This window comes from Salvia miltiorrhiza, chromosome 3 (genome assembly GCF_028751815.1).
Source record: "Salvia miltiorrhiza cultivar Shanhuang (shh) chromosome 3, IMPLAD_Smil_shh, whole genome shotgun sequence".
NCBI lineage: Eukaryota > Viridiplantae > Streptophyta > Magnoliopsida > Lamiales > Lamiaceae > Salvia > Salvia miltiorrhiza.
In genome coordinates this window covers 20,411,864-20,426,333 of record NC_080389.1, presented here as the reverse complement: position 1 = coordinate 20,426,333, position 14,470 = coordinate 20,411,864, and positions in this window count along the sequence as shown.

The window sequence follows — 14,470 nt, the reverse complement described above, 5'->3', positions numbered from 1 at the left end:
AGTCTGCAGTCTTTAGTCCTTCATCCTTCAGTCTTCAGTCTTCAGAACGACAAACTAAACTAGAAAAGTACTCTAACACTTGAGTTCGAACAGTTCTAGTCTATTACAATTAAGGCCTATGGATTTTGGTATCATCAAAACAAGGATTAGGATATTCCATTAAGTTCCCAACAGTAGTCTTAGCGAATATGCGAGATTGAGAAAAGAGACGAGAAGTCCAACACAGAGTGTTGGAACTGGAACGGTTGTTTCACTTGTAAGGTTTGTTGTGCATCCGTAAGCACAAGCCCAGTGGTTGTCAGTCTAACCAGCTGACCGTGGACGTAGGATGTTGATCCGAACCACATAAAATTCTCTGTGTTCTTTATCGTTTTCAGTTGTTACTTTTCTTTTTTATACGCTCAACTGTTTCAACTGAAACTGATATAAGTAAAAAGAGAATTCTGAAAACTAACAACCCAACCTTCAAAAAAGCTATTTTATAAAAGATCATTTTTCTGCTGCGTGTGTTATTAATTGAACTGACAAATCTTTGATTTGTTTGTAAGATTCATAACACCTTTCTGATTTAACTAACACTAGACTGAAGCTTATATTGGATCAATTGTTTATTGATCTGCTTCTTGAACTGAACCTTCTTCAAATCCTGTATAGTGCTCACTCTCAAACTTGAAACGTCTTGACTGAAATTTTTTGTTGTCTTATCCTTAATATCAGTCAAGTTTACTTTCAGTTTATGAAAGTGAGTGTTTTGAAAGAAGCTTTAAAAGTTATAAAAGTCAAAATTAGCCTTCTAGTGTATTCCCCCCCCCCTCCTCTAATACCAGTTTCGTAACCCTCACGGACCCAACAATTCTCTATAATTAGAAGTACTTGGAGTATTTTCCATTTGATCTTCCAATTGATCTATAATTCTTGATCTTAATTCTGAATCTTTAATTGTTTTTAAAAATTCTATTATATCATTGTGGGTTAATACAATTATATTTAAATCTTGAAATTGTGAAAGAATTTTTATAAAACTCTTTCCTTCTATATTATTAATATTATCATTCTTTTGACATTTTAGACCAAGAATACATGGTTCACATTCTGACTCTGAATCTGATATAACGCGCCGATTCAATTTCTAATACTCCCTTCGTCCCATTAAAATTGGCCACATTTCCATTTTAGTTTGTCCCACTAAAGTTGGCCACTTTCTAAAAATGGAAATAATTTAACTTAATTAGGACCATTAATTAAGTTACTAATTAAACCCTAAATTATGTTTAAAATACACATATACTCCCTTCGTCCCACTAATGAAGACACACTTTCCTTATTGGGCTGTCCCAATAATAAAGACACACTTTCAAATAAGGAAAAAATTATGGCTTAATTATAACTAATTAATTGAACCTTAATTATGGTATAAATTAGTAGAAAATCCTAATCTACTCATTTCACTTCACCCACCTCCCTCATTTCTCTTCACTCCCGCCGCCCATCTCCTCCCTCTTCTCAGCGGAGTCGTCGCCGGCAAACCACGGCCACCGCCGAGCACCCCTCGCCCCCTCCGGTGAGCCTCCAATCGCTCGTGCACACACTGACGGGGGCAGAGGGTCGAGCCCTAGCCCCGCCGAACAGCAGCGTCGCCCTTCCTCTGCCACCCAGATTCGCCAAACCACCACCGTCCTGAGCCGCCGAACCACCACCATGCGGCTCCGGTCTCCTTCTTTCAAAAACCCAGATCCGCCAAACCACCACCCTCAATTTCTAGGTTCGATTTGAGAGAGGAAGAGAGTGGCAGATTTGGTTCTGGGGCGGCGGAGGCGTCGCTCGAGATACGTGCGCGTCTGAAACCGCCGCCCATCCCCCTCTCTTCTCATTTTTCGGCCGCCGTAGTGGTGAGGCCACAACCCTCTTTCTGAAACCCTCCATTCTTATAGTTCAAATTTGGGAATCGGAGAGAATAAAATTGGCAGATTTTCATGGATTAGAAATTTCTGGTTGTGCTGTTTCGATTTTCATGATTCGATTTTTTGGTTATGTTGTTTCGATTTCTGGATTTGATTTTCATGGTTCAAATTTTTGGATTTGATTCGATTTTCATTGTTCTAATTTGGGAATAGGAATGTGAGGAATGAGAATGGCAGATTTTGATTTTGCTTTTGTTGTTTCGACGGTGGTCGGCGGTGGTGGTCGCCGGCGATTCTGCCGGAGGAGAGAAGATAGTAAAACTGTTGGATTTGTATACTGAAAGCAAGAACGTTTTATGCTTGTATACAATGTTTCCTAAGTTCACTATCTAATCTCCTATCTGATTGTGTTCATGATTGCATATGTATGTTCTTTATCTCTATATAAGTAGATTATATGGTGTGTTGTAGATCACAGAAGACCATATAATTGGAATAACCTTAAGAGATATAATATAATCATAGCCGAAATAACTCTATGACAAGTTATTGGTTTAGGCTGTGGTATAGATGGAAGTAGTTTGTCTTGACTACTTATCTATACTGGTACGTCATTACGTATTGATATGACCACAGTGAGATATATTCTTCTATCTGACTTAAGTGAAGAATTAAAGATCTCGGTAACTTATAAGATCTTAATACTAATAAGATTTCAGATATATATGTTGATTCGTTTATCACTTTGACTTACTATGAGCGAGAGTTATATAGTAACTTGAGTACTTTGTATCTTGGGTGATAGCGGTTAATATATGATATCTGATTATCTGTATTAGTACTCGTATCCGGTATAGGATAATGACATCCCCTTAAGGAGCTCAATAATGTTTATTGCGCTAAACCCTGCAGGTTGATTAAGTTCAGGCGCAATAATAAGGTTTGAGTGGTACTGCTTAAGGATTACAAAGAGATTAATTAATTTAGGCTGTCAGAGCTCTAATTAATTAATGGATGTCGGATATTTTAAATACGAGGATTTAATAAGTCTAAATACAAGCCCCGACTCATCACCGGCAATAAAGGGGTAAGTCAATATTGGTTCTTTAGTGGAATGCACTAATATTTATAAATTAATTATGGTCTGGGTTGACCATAGATAAATTAATTTATTTGAGGCCCATCTTTATTCCTTGTATCTGGTCCCTGGACTGGCCCAAAGTCTCCTAGCCCTAGAAGAAGAGAAAAACGCGCCACACAGATTTTCTGGCGCCTACACGTATTTCAATAATTATAAATACAGCTGTCAGCTCTCAGGAAAAACACACTGATAAAATTAGGGTTTTTGGAGAGCTGTGGGGCGCAGGAAACGTGAGGAGCTTTTTCTCTCATGGGACTTTCACAGTTCGTTGTCAGTTCAGAAGATCTGAGCTGGAGTCAGATTTTCGCAGGAAACCAAGTTCTGGCAGTCTCCGAAGAACAGCCATAACTTGCTCTACAGAAGTCCGATTGAGGTGTAACAGGCGGCCACGGAAAGCTCTTTCGAAGACGAAGAAGTCGTATTTCTACACAAAATACGATTGGAGGCCGTTTGAAGGGTCAAATGGAGCGTTGAAGTTGGCTGACCTGTTCAGCGACGGATTGACGAATTCTTAGGAATTCTTCAGGTATTTTCTAACTCCAACGTGCAGTTGTTAATTTCATAGGAGCATATTAGGGATTAATTGTTGTATGATAAATTAATAATATTCCAAGAAACGATCATCGGGCAAACGGAGCTTTAATTCAGTTTAATATTCCTTCAATTGGTATCAGAGCCCAGGATTAATTTCTTGGCTCTATTATTAATTTATGTACGATTAATAATGTGCGTTGTTTTTACTGCTGTTGTTCTTCGTGGTCTGTTGATTCGTGGGATACGTCGTTTTGACGTTGTAATCGTTTTTCACCACGAGAAAATCCGTGGTTAGATTAGGATTTCAAATTGTATTTATTTTTCCGTTGTAATCTGTAATTGTTGAAAATCGAGACGAAGACGACGACGAATCAACATCGAATGAACGGAGGTTGGAGAGCCGGGAGGCGGCGGGCGCCGAGGGCACGAAGGGCTGCGCACTGCGCGAGCCCCGTGCGCCACGGCGCGCGCACAAACTCCCGGGCTGGATGGCTGCTGGCGGACCGGGGGCAGACGAGGCCGCTGCTGCGTGCGCCGACGAGGGCTGCACGTGCGTGTGCGCTTGCGCACCGTGCGCTGCACGTCCGGTCCGGTGCCGTGCGGATGCTGTTGCTCTCGGTGCTGGGTACTGCCGAGGCTGGTCGGGCGAGGTACGGCGAGGGAGGACAGGCGGTGAGCAGGGGCTGTGCGCGCCGAGGGCTGCTCGTGCGTGCTTTGCGCGCTGCGCTCTGCGCGTCGGGTCAGCCGAGACTGCCGAGACCAGGTGTCGAGGCTGCCGAGCCATGCTGCTGCTGCTGCTGCTGCTGGAGGCGCCGAGAGCTGCCGACTGCTGCTGCTGCTCGCCGAGGAAGCTTCTGCCAGCGCCGGGCTGCCTTGTGCGCCGGGGCGCTGCTGCAGCGCCGGGCGGCTGCTGCGCGGTGGAGGAGTGGCTGTGCAAGGGAGGCGGCGGCAGCTAGGGTTTCCAAACCCTAGCTGCGTGTTTCAAACCCTAGGGGGCCCAAACCCTAGTTTCAAAGACGGGCCTGTTTGAAGCTTTTCGGGCCGAGTTTACGTTTTTTAGTTTTATTTTTATTTCTTTTCTGTTCTTTGTAATAGATTAGAAATATGGGGTTCCACGAATGGGTCACGAAGAACTTTATTGTTTTAATTCTGTTCTTTGCATGTCGTGGTGTTAATCTTTTATGCTCTTTGCATGCTGTTTTTTTTTTTTTTTTGTCTCTGCTTGTTAATATGTGTTTATTAACTGCGCTCAGACAAGCATGCTAGGTTTATCGTTTTCTTAAGCATGTTTTAGAATTCTGAGCATGTTTTACATGTTGCGTTCTAGATGAGCATGTTTAGGATTATGTGCTTGAGCATGTACAAACCTTTTAAAAGAAAAAAGACTAAGCTTAATAATTTTATGGATGATTAAAAATTATTTAGATTTCCACAAGCGGTCTCTAGACAAAGTGATTAGCAATATGAGTAACGGTCCACCCCACGTGGCTTACTTCATGTTTGTTCTTTCATAAGTTTGTCAGATGAGGTTTCTATAAAAATATTTAAATCCATTAAAGTAGTGGGAGTTATGTAGTAACGGTCCACCCCACGTGGCTTACTCGTATAATTTTTCACGAGTACTTTAGATGATGGATTTAAATAAGATAACTAAGAAATTAAATTGAATGCGGCACGGTCCGAGTGAGTATGTCAAAATTCGAGAATTTAATTTAAAAGTTAAATTGTGGTTATTTCTAATTAATTTTATTCTTAAAATTATGTAGACCTCCACATGCGGTCTCTAGACAAAGTGTTTAGCAATATGAGTAACGGTCCACCCCACGTGGCTTACTTCGTATTTGTTTCTCATAAGCTTGTCAGAAGAGGTTTCTATAAAAAATATTTAAACCATTAAAGTAGTGGGAGTTATGCAGTAACGGTCCACCCCACGTGGCTTACTTGTGTAATTTTCACAAGTACTTTGGAGAATGGAATTAAATAAGATAACCAAGAAAATTAAATTGAAAGCGGCATGGTCCGAGTGAGTATGTCAATTTCGAGAATTTAATTTTCAAGGTTAAAATGTGGTCATTGCTTAGATATCATATCAAGTACAATGTACAACTCCCCCACGGAGTCCCTTCTTGATGATGATATGGTCTAGTTAAGGTGCCAACTATTAATTTCTTTTGTCAAAATGTTAAGTTGACATGGAAATTAAATGACTAGGTGAATAGTCTGGTTGAGGAGTTCGTGTGTAACTGTCCACCCCACGTGGCTTACATATGGAATTCTTTGAGCCGTTGGAGGTTTCACTAATATTGTTTTATCAAAAGGTTACAATATTATTGTTACGAATTATGTGCTTTATGTTCGTTACTTTCAGATATGTCTATGTCTCTTATTGTTTTTTTTATTCTTGCACAAAGTCTTTTAACCGGTCCACATATATAAAATGGAAACGCAGTTTTGGATTTTTATCTTTATCACAAACTAACACAATTTTTGTGTTGCTTACTACTCCACGTTCTTATGGTCCGAACAATAGTCAACTGATGAGAAAAAGGAATTACATAAAAGGTGGCATAAGACGAATAATGTGGCTATATGCTATATTATGAGTATAATGTCATAAACTTTGTAGCTCCAACATCAGGGCATGCACGATGCTATTAGCATCATGCTGAATTTCAAGAAAGTGTTCGGAGAGTCGGACTGAGCTGCTCATTTAAATTTGATGAGAGTAATCTTGTTATTTTTATGAGTGAGCACAGGTTAGTGCACGAGCATGTCATGCAAATTTTTGACAGACTTGACTTGCTCAGTGGGAGTATCGACGGTGAGACAAAAGTCGATATTATCCTGAACTCTCTTCCCAAGTCTTTTAATTAAGAACTTCCACCTCAACGCTGTTATGAGCAAGTAAGATAATACTCTTTTTGAGTTGTTGAATGCTCTAGTTACGGCTAAGGAAGTTGTGGGAAAGAGATGTGCAAGCACTTGTTATTGCCAAAGGGGAGCCATCTTCTTCGTCGAATGACAGGAAGAAGAAGGGTCCAAGGGGCAAGAAACACAAGGAAAAATAGTGGGAGTAGTGGTGTGATAAGATTGGGTATTGGAGATTTCTTCTTTCAATACTCAAGGCAAAGGGTTAAGGTACTTCACTTGCTATAGTAACTGAGACATGTCAGCTCGTTTTCTACTCAGTTGTGAGTAGTGGATAACGAGAGAAACTGATAATGATTGTTACACCTTGCATAACTTTTTATAAGCTGACAAGGAAGCTGAGAAGTGATGAGATGATTGTCTTCGTAGGCAACGTGACTAGAGTCGCAGTTGTTGCAATTGAAGGCTTGTCTTTAAGTCCTAAAGACATAGTTTTTAGTTTTAGAGAGTTCCTTATCATGTTCCAAAATTTTGAATAGATGGATCTTATGTCATTTTTGATAGTGGTGTTTCTATCATAAGAAATGATAAAGTTGTCTATTCTGGTATTTTGAACATCTCTCTTCATACTATAACTTGTCTACAAAATACCTTTATATTGCATTTACATCATCGAACAAAAGAAAGAGAAAAGTTAAGGCTAATCTCTCATGAGGATCTTACACATATATTGATACCCTAGAAATAGGTCACATCTATCTTAACAGGATCCAAAGGCTCGTGTCTAAATAAGTACATTGGATTCAATCCAGGTTGTACTATTTCGAACCTGCGAATCCTGTATAGAGGAAAAGATGGAGACCATGTCATTCATGGCAAAGGGGATAAAGGGCCAATAATGTGTTAGGAATGATCTTTTCTGATTCATTGTCAGTGTTTGGGATTCCAACCCAGTTTACTACACCGTGTAATCCCTACATAAAATGGTGTAGTGGAGAGAAGAAATAGGTCACTCTTGGAAAAATATGTCCGATGATGAGTTATGTATCTTTGCAATTAGTCCTAAAGAATCAGAAGGTGGTTATTAGCAATGACACACGATTCTTAGAAGTGGACTATGGGAGTAATCACTAATCCAAGTCAGATAGTGTGCTTCAAGAAATTGAAGACATTAGACAGGCAATTCCATCACCCAAGCCAAGTGTGCAAGAGTTTTGTACCACAAGACACTGCACGCACTGTTGACACACATGTGCCACCACAGATCCATTGTAGTGGGAGGGTTGTGGGACAACCCGATCGATTTATGTTCTTGGGAGAATCTTTGGATTCAGTCCCTGGTAGTGAATATAAGAGAATCGACCCAGATATCTACTTGGAATTAGTGGGAGACGAGAATGTATATTCTTGGCACACCTCAATGGAGCAATCCATTAAGAATATGGGTGTATACTAGAAAATCTTGCTACCAGGAGGCAGTAAAGCCATTAGGTTGTAAGTGAGTATACAAGATAATGATAAGGCCCGAATGAGCAAGGTAGTAGCTTTCGAAGCTAGACTAGTGGCGAAAGGTTATGCCCAGCGTAAGGGTATAAGTTATGATGATATTTTCGCCAGTGCCATGCTCAGAACATTCGGATCATTTTTCCCGTAGCAGCTCACTTAAACCATCGAGGTCTAGCAAATGGATGTCATATATATTACCTTGAAAAAGGTAAGGACAGCCATGTGCAACAACCTGAAGGTTACGTGAGGGAGAAAGAAGAAGCATCTCGTATCAATCGCTCTCGTGTCATCGGTGATGTGGTTTATCTTGCATTTTATGTAGATAATATCCTCCTAATTGGCGACAATATGGAGCTATTGTCAAGACATAAAGTAATGGTTATCCGAACAGTCTCATATGAAAGACTAAGGAGGTACAGTATACATCTTTGTGATCAAGGTAATAAAGGGATCACTAGAAAAAGATGTTGGGCTTATCTTGAGTGTCTTACATTGATACTGAGAATACTCGTTGTAGTATGAATACCACCAAGAAAGGATTGCTACCTTTTAGATATGGCGTTCCTTTATCTATAAAGACTATGTCTTAAGATGCCTATTAAGGTTGAGGAAATGAAGACAGTATTCTACGTTTCCGCAGTAGATAGCTTTATGTATGGATTGCTATATACGAGATCTTATAATTGCTATGCAGTTAGCATGATTGTAAGATATCAATATAGTCCTAGTTAAGGACACTGAACTGTGGTAAATTATATTCTTAAGTCCATGACTAGAGAATAAGGATAGTTTACCAGTTAGATAGTTTAGTTCCTATTTGGATTATATGATTTCGGATTTCCAGGCTGACCGGAACAAAGAATAATTACCTCGACCTATGTGTTTTCCTTGGGAGGTAAAACCTTTGGTTTAGCCACTACCTTCAGGATATAAGGGTGATTTCTAGTTTGCGTGAGAGCATCACCTTCGTGATAACTCAAGTGCAGTTGCAAACTTTAAGGAATCCAAGAACCACAAGGGGTCAAACACATGGAGAGTCAGTACCAAGTTATACGATTAGTTCGTAAATCGAGGTTTTTGTGCTCATAGAATAAATTCTCACATATTGGAGAAACCTACTACTCTTTTCACAAAAAGGCTTATCGCAACTGGTCATTGAAAGATGGGAATGCGATTGATGCCACCCACTTAGGAAACTTTAAGTATAAGTGGGAGAAGTGTTAGGTGATTGGTAAATAGACGCATTGTATACTAAAAGTTTGCTTTAGTATAAGTGGGAGATTGTTGGATTTGTATACTGAAAGTAAGAACGTTTTATGCTTGTATACAATGTTTCCTAAGTTCACTATCTAATCTCCTATCTGATTGTGTTCATGATTGCATATGTATGTTCTTTATCTCTATATAAGTAGATTATATGGTGTGTTGTAGATCACAGAAGACCATATAATTGGAATAACCTTAAGAGATATAATATAATCATAGCCGAAATAACTCTAGGACAAGTTATTGGTTTAGGCTGTGGTATAGATGGAAGTAGTTTGTCTTGACTACTTATCTATACTGGTACGTCATTACGTATTGATAGGACCACAGTGAGATATATATTCTTCTATCTGACTTAAGTGAAGAATTAAAGATCTCGGTAACTTATAAGATCTTAATACTAATAAGATTTCAGATATATATGTTGATTCGTTTATCACTTTGACTTACTATGAGCGAGAGTTATATAGTAACTTGAGTACTCTGTATCTTGGGTGATAGCGGTTAATATATGATATCTGATTATCTGTATTAGTACTCGTATCCGGTATAGGATAATGACATCCCCTTAAGGAGCTCAATAATGTTTATTGCGCTAAACCCTGCAGGTTGATTAAGTTCAGGCGCAATAATAAGGTTTGAGTGGTACTGCTTAAGGATTACAAAGAGATTAATTAATTTAGGCTGTCAGAGCTCTAATTAATTAATGGATGTCGGATATTTTAAATACGAGGATTTAATAAGTCTAAATACAAGCCCCGACTCATCACCGGCAATAAAGGGGTAAGTCAATATTGGTTCTCTAGTGGAATGCACTGATATTTATAAATTAATTATGGTCTGGGCTGACCATAAATAAATTAATTTATTTGAGGCCCATCTTTATTCCTTGTATCTGGTCCCTGGACTGGCCCAAAGTCTCCTAGCCCTAGAAGAAGAGAAAAACGCCCCACACAGAGTTTCTGGCGCCTACACGTATTTCAATAATTATAAATACAGCTGTCAGCTCTCAGGAAAAACACACTGATAAAATTAGGGTTTTTGGAGAGCTGTGGGGCGCAGGAAACGTGAGGAGCTTTTTCTCTCATGGGACTTTCACAGTTCGTTGTCCATCCAACGGTGAAAGCTGAGCGGGATACAGTTCAGAAGATCTGAGCTGGAGTCAGATTTTCGCAGGAAACCAAGTTCTGGCATTCTCCGAAGAACAGCCATAACTTGCTCTACAGAAGTCCGATTGAGGTGAAACAGGCGGCCACAGAAAGCTCTTTCGAAGTCGAAGAAGTCGTATTTCTACACAAAATACGATTGGAGGCCGTTTGAAGGGTCAAATGGAGCGTTGACGTTGGCTGACCTGTTCAGCGACGGATTGACGAATTCTTAGGAATTCTTCAGGTAGTTTCTAACTCCAACGTGCAGTTGTTAATTTCATAGGAGCATATTAGGGATTAATTGTTGTATGATAAATTAATAATATTCCAAGAAACGATCATCGGGCAAACGGAGCATTAATTCAGTTTAATATTCCTTCAAAAAGAACTGTATGTTAAATAAGAGAAAAAGAAGAATTAAAAAGTTTAATTAAATGTATTAAATAAATAGGCTAACACATTTTACTCTCTAATTTAACTCTCCTAAATTCCTGTGCCCAAAAGACCTGTGTCTTTATTAACGGGACGGAGGGAGTATACCTTATGCACACATAAACACACACACACAGAGCAGCCACTTTTCCCTCTCTCTTCTTCTCCGGCGGGATGCCACCCCCATGGTCGCCGCCGCCTCTCGCCTCTCCAGTCGCCGCCGCCTTTCGCCCATTCGGCCATCGCCGCCTCTCGCCTCTCCGGCCGGACGCCACCATTCCAGCTTCTCTCTTCTCATCTCTCGCATCTCCCTCTATCTGCGCCGCGACCTCATGGCCGTCGCCTATCTGGTTTGCGCCGCGACCACCGCCGACCTTTTCCCCTCTTTGGGGCTCGGGCTTTCTGTGGTGGTGATCACTAATTTACTTAGCAACTAAACTGCAACTAACACGGTGTATTTGTAGCATATATGTAGCAATCGAGTATCGTATCCTCAGGGATTGACACAACGAAATAACTCTAGCTATCTCCTAAACAAACTTTAACAGTAGATAGGCAAACGAATATAATGAAGATTTGATTAGAACTAAACTCAAACATCAGCAAATAAAATCACGTAGAAAAATCAAATAATAATGACAACTGATCCTAGGGCAGTAATTCATTAACTAAATCCACATAATAAATCTATTAATCCTATTAACCAATTTTAATCCAGTTATGATGAGAGATCACTTAATTAATCAATAACTCTCTCTAGAGCAGCAACGATCGTAGATTAGTAAATTCTCTATCTTCGTTGGGTCTCAAGGAAATCTACTAACTCCCAATAGCTCCTAAGAATAGCTCCCTATAATCCACCTATCTTCGTTGGGTCTCAAGGTTAAGATCATATCACACATTCCTGAATCCGCTAAACAACTATCTTCGTTGGGTCTCAAGCCGAATAACTACACATGCAAACTATTGATCAGATAATTCACACGAATTCAAGCACCAGGAATTATGAATCATAAACTGGAAGGTAAATAGGTACTAACAAATAAATCACATGAATCTAATTAACTATTTACAAACCCTAGAATCAGATAAGAAAACTAGCCAGACATATTAAAATAAAACATAAACATAATCATAAAGAACGCAATTATAAAACTGAATAGGAACAATTGTAGCGGCTTGAATCTTCAATCTTGATCCAAGCCTTGAAAACTAGAAAGTAATGAAAATCTAAAGTTATAAAACTGAAAAACTAAAGTTGGGAACCCTGAATAGAAGACCTATATATAGTACCAGGGTAAAATATAGAGTTTTTGCTTGAAAAGAACTTGAAAAATGCATAAAAACACAAAATGACGGAGGTACGGCGACCCCGCGGCGGGAGCTCGGTGGTCGCCGGCTGGTCCACAAAATTCCTTCCTTCGGCGGCGGGCACCGGCCGGTCGCCGTGCACGCCAATTTTCCGACGGGCGGCGGTCGCCGTCCGCTTCCCATTTTTTCCTCTTTAGCCGGCGGGTCCGCTGGCTGCTCCGTTTCTTCCTTTTTTTCGAGCCCTTCGAGCTCGTTTCCTCAATTTTCGCATCCGGAACACTTGTAACTTGATACTTGGATCTTTAACATCCAGATGTAGCTTCCAAAACACTCATACCTATAGCAAAATAACCAAAACCATACCCAAACGCAATATCACACAAGAATATGAAACTTAAATAAAATAATATCACAATCAAGCTTAATCTTAGCACTATGAACACTTAAACACTCATAAAAACAATGCAAAATGAGTGTTTATCAGGCGGCGGCGGCCCTTTCTCCTCACCGCGCAATTTTGAGGGCTAGGGCTGCGATTTGAGCAAAATTGAGCGGCGATTTTGGGCGCCCGAGCACAGACGACGATAATCGTCGTGTAGAGGTAGATATTGGGCATGGGGAATTTGTCGAACATGTGGCGTGAGTAGGCGAGGTGACGTGTGGCGCAGAAGCTGATGACGGTGGTGGGAATTTGAGCTTGAGGACGACGGTGGTGGTTGTTGGAGATTGCAGTGAAATGAAGTATTTTTAATGGTTTGTGTAGCTGATTAATTGAAATAGGATGTGTTTGATAAATTGAATTCGAGTTTTGCTTCATTTCTGTTTTGAGATTTGAGAATTTGCTTCATTTTTGGTTTGAGATTTGCTTCATTTCTTGATGATTTTTGCAAGACTTGTGAGATCAGATTTGCGATTTGCGATCGCCGGCGTTGGCATCCCGGCGGTTTCTGGAACAGATGCAGTGAGAAGAAGACACAATTAACTCTTTAATTGTAGTGGGCAACACTTAATTAAAATAGGGAAAAGTAGCAAATAGCCCCTTATCATACAACTCCCTAACACGTTTACCTCCCTATCTTTTGATTTTGGGCTGTTAGCCCCTCAAAATGTAATAAAGAGTGCAAAATTCCCCCTGCTCTTAACGGACACTTAACACCGTTAAGTATTTTTTATTTTTTTTTATTTCTTACTGCAAGCATGTAATTTTTTTTTTGAATTTAAATTTAAATGTTTATAATATTTTTTTTAAACAAAATCATTTTTGAATACACACACACACTTTCACTGTGTTCTTGTAACAATTAAAGTTAGATGAGATTTAATATACATAAACATATATATTATAAACAAAAATAATAAATCGTACCAATTAATATATAGTATATAAAAATAAAACATAACAAATATAACCTTGTATTAATTAAAAACCAAAAGCATACACGATATATGGAAGTAGATAATTCGATAGACAAAGATAACCTTGTATTAATTAAGAACGCAGTGAAAGTGTGTGTATTCAAAAATGATTTTATTTTAAAAAATATGACAAATATTTAAATTTAAATTAAAAAAATATATGCTTATAGCTAGTAAGAAATATTAGTAAGAGATTAAAAAAAATGAAAATACTTAACGGTGTTAAATGTCCATTAACAGCAGGGGGCATTTTGCACTCTTTATGATATGTTGAGGGGCTAACAGCCCAAAATCAAAAGATAGGGATGTAAACGTGTTAGGGGATTGTATGATATAGGGGGCTATTTGCTACTTCTTCCATTAAAATATAACAACCTCCTTATTAATCTCCGTGCCAAAAAGAATATGACCAACTTTAATGGGACAGATGGAGTATATCAATTTCTTGATCAATTTCAGTGCTAGATATTATTATTATTAATAATAATAATAATAATAATAATAATAATAATAATAATAATAATAATAATAATAATAATAAGGGGTAATTGTCTGTAAATCCATAACGTTTACACAGAATTGATTTTTGCTCCTATTTTAAAATGTTTCTCTAAATACATAACCTTTCATTTTTTGTCGTTTTTGTCCGATCACCGATTTTTCTTACCCCGCACTGGAAATGACACGGTGGCAGCCGGAAGTGATACGGTGGCAGCCGGAAGTGATACGGTGGCAGTCGGAATTGACACCTAAGCATATTTTTGACATGTGAATGGGAGATTGGGGGAGGTTGGGGAAGATGATGATGTGATTTTTTTTATTATTTTTTTTAAAAAAATTCACATGTCATAAATATGCCAAGTGGAGAATTCGGCTGCCACCATGTCAATTCCGGCTGCCACCGTGTCATTTCTGGCACTGGCGTAAGAAAAATCGATGATCAGACA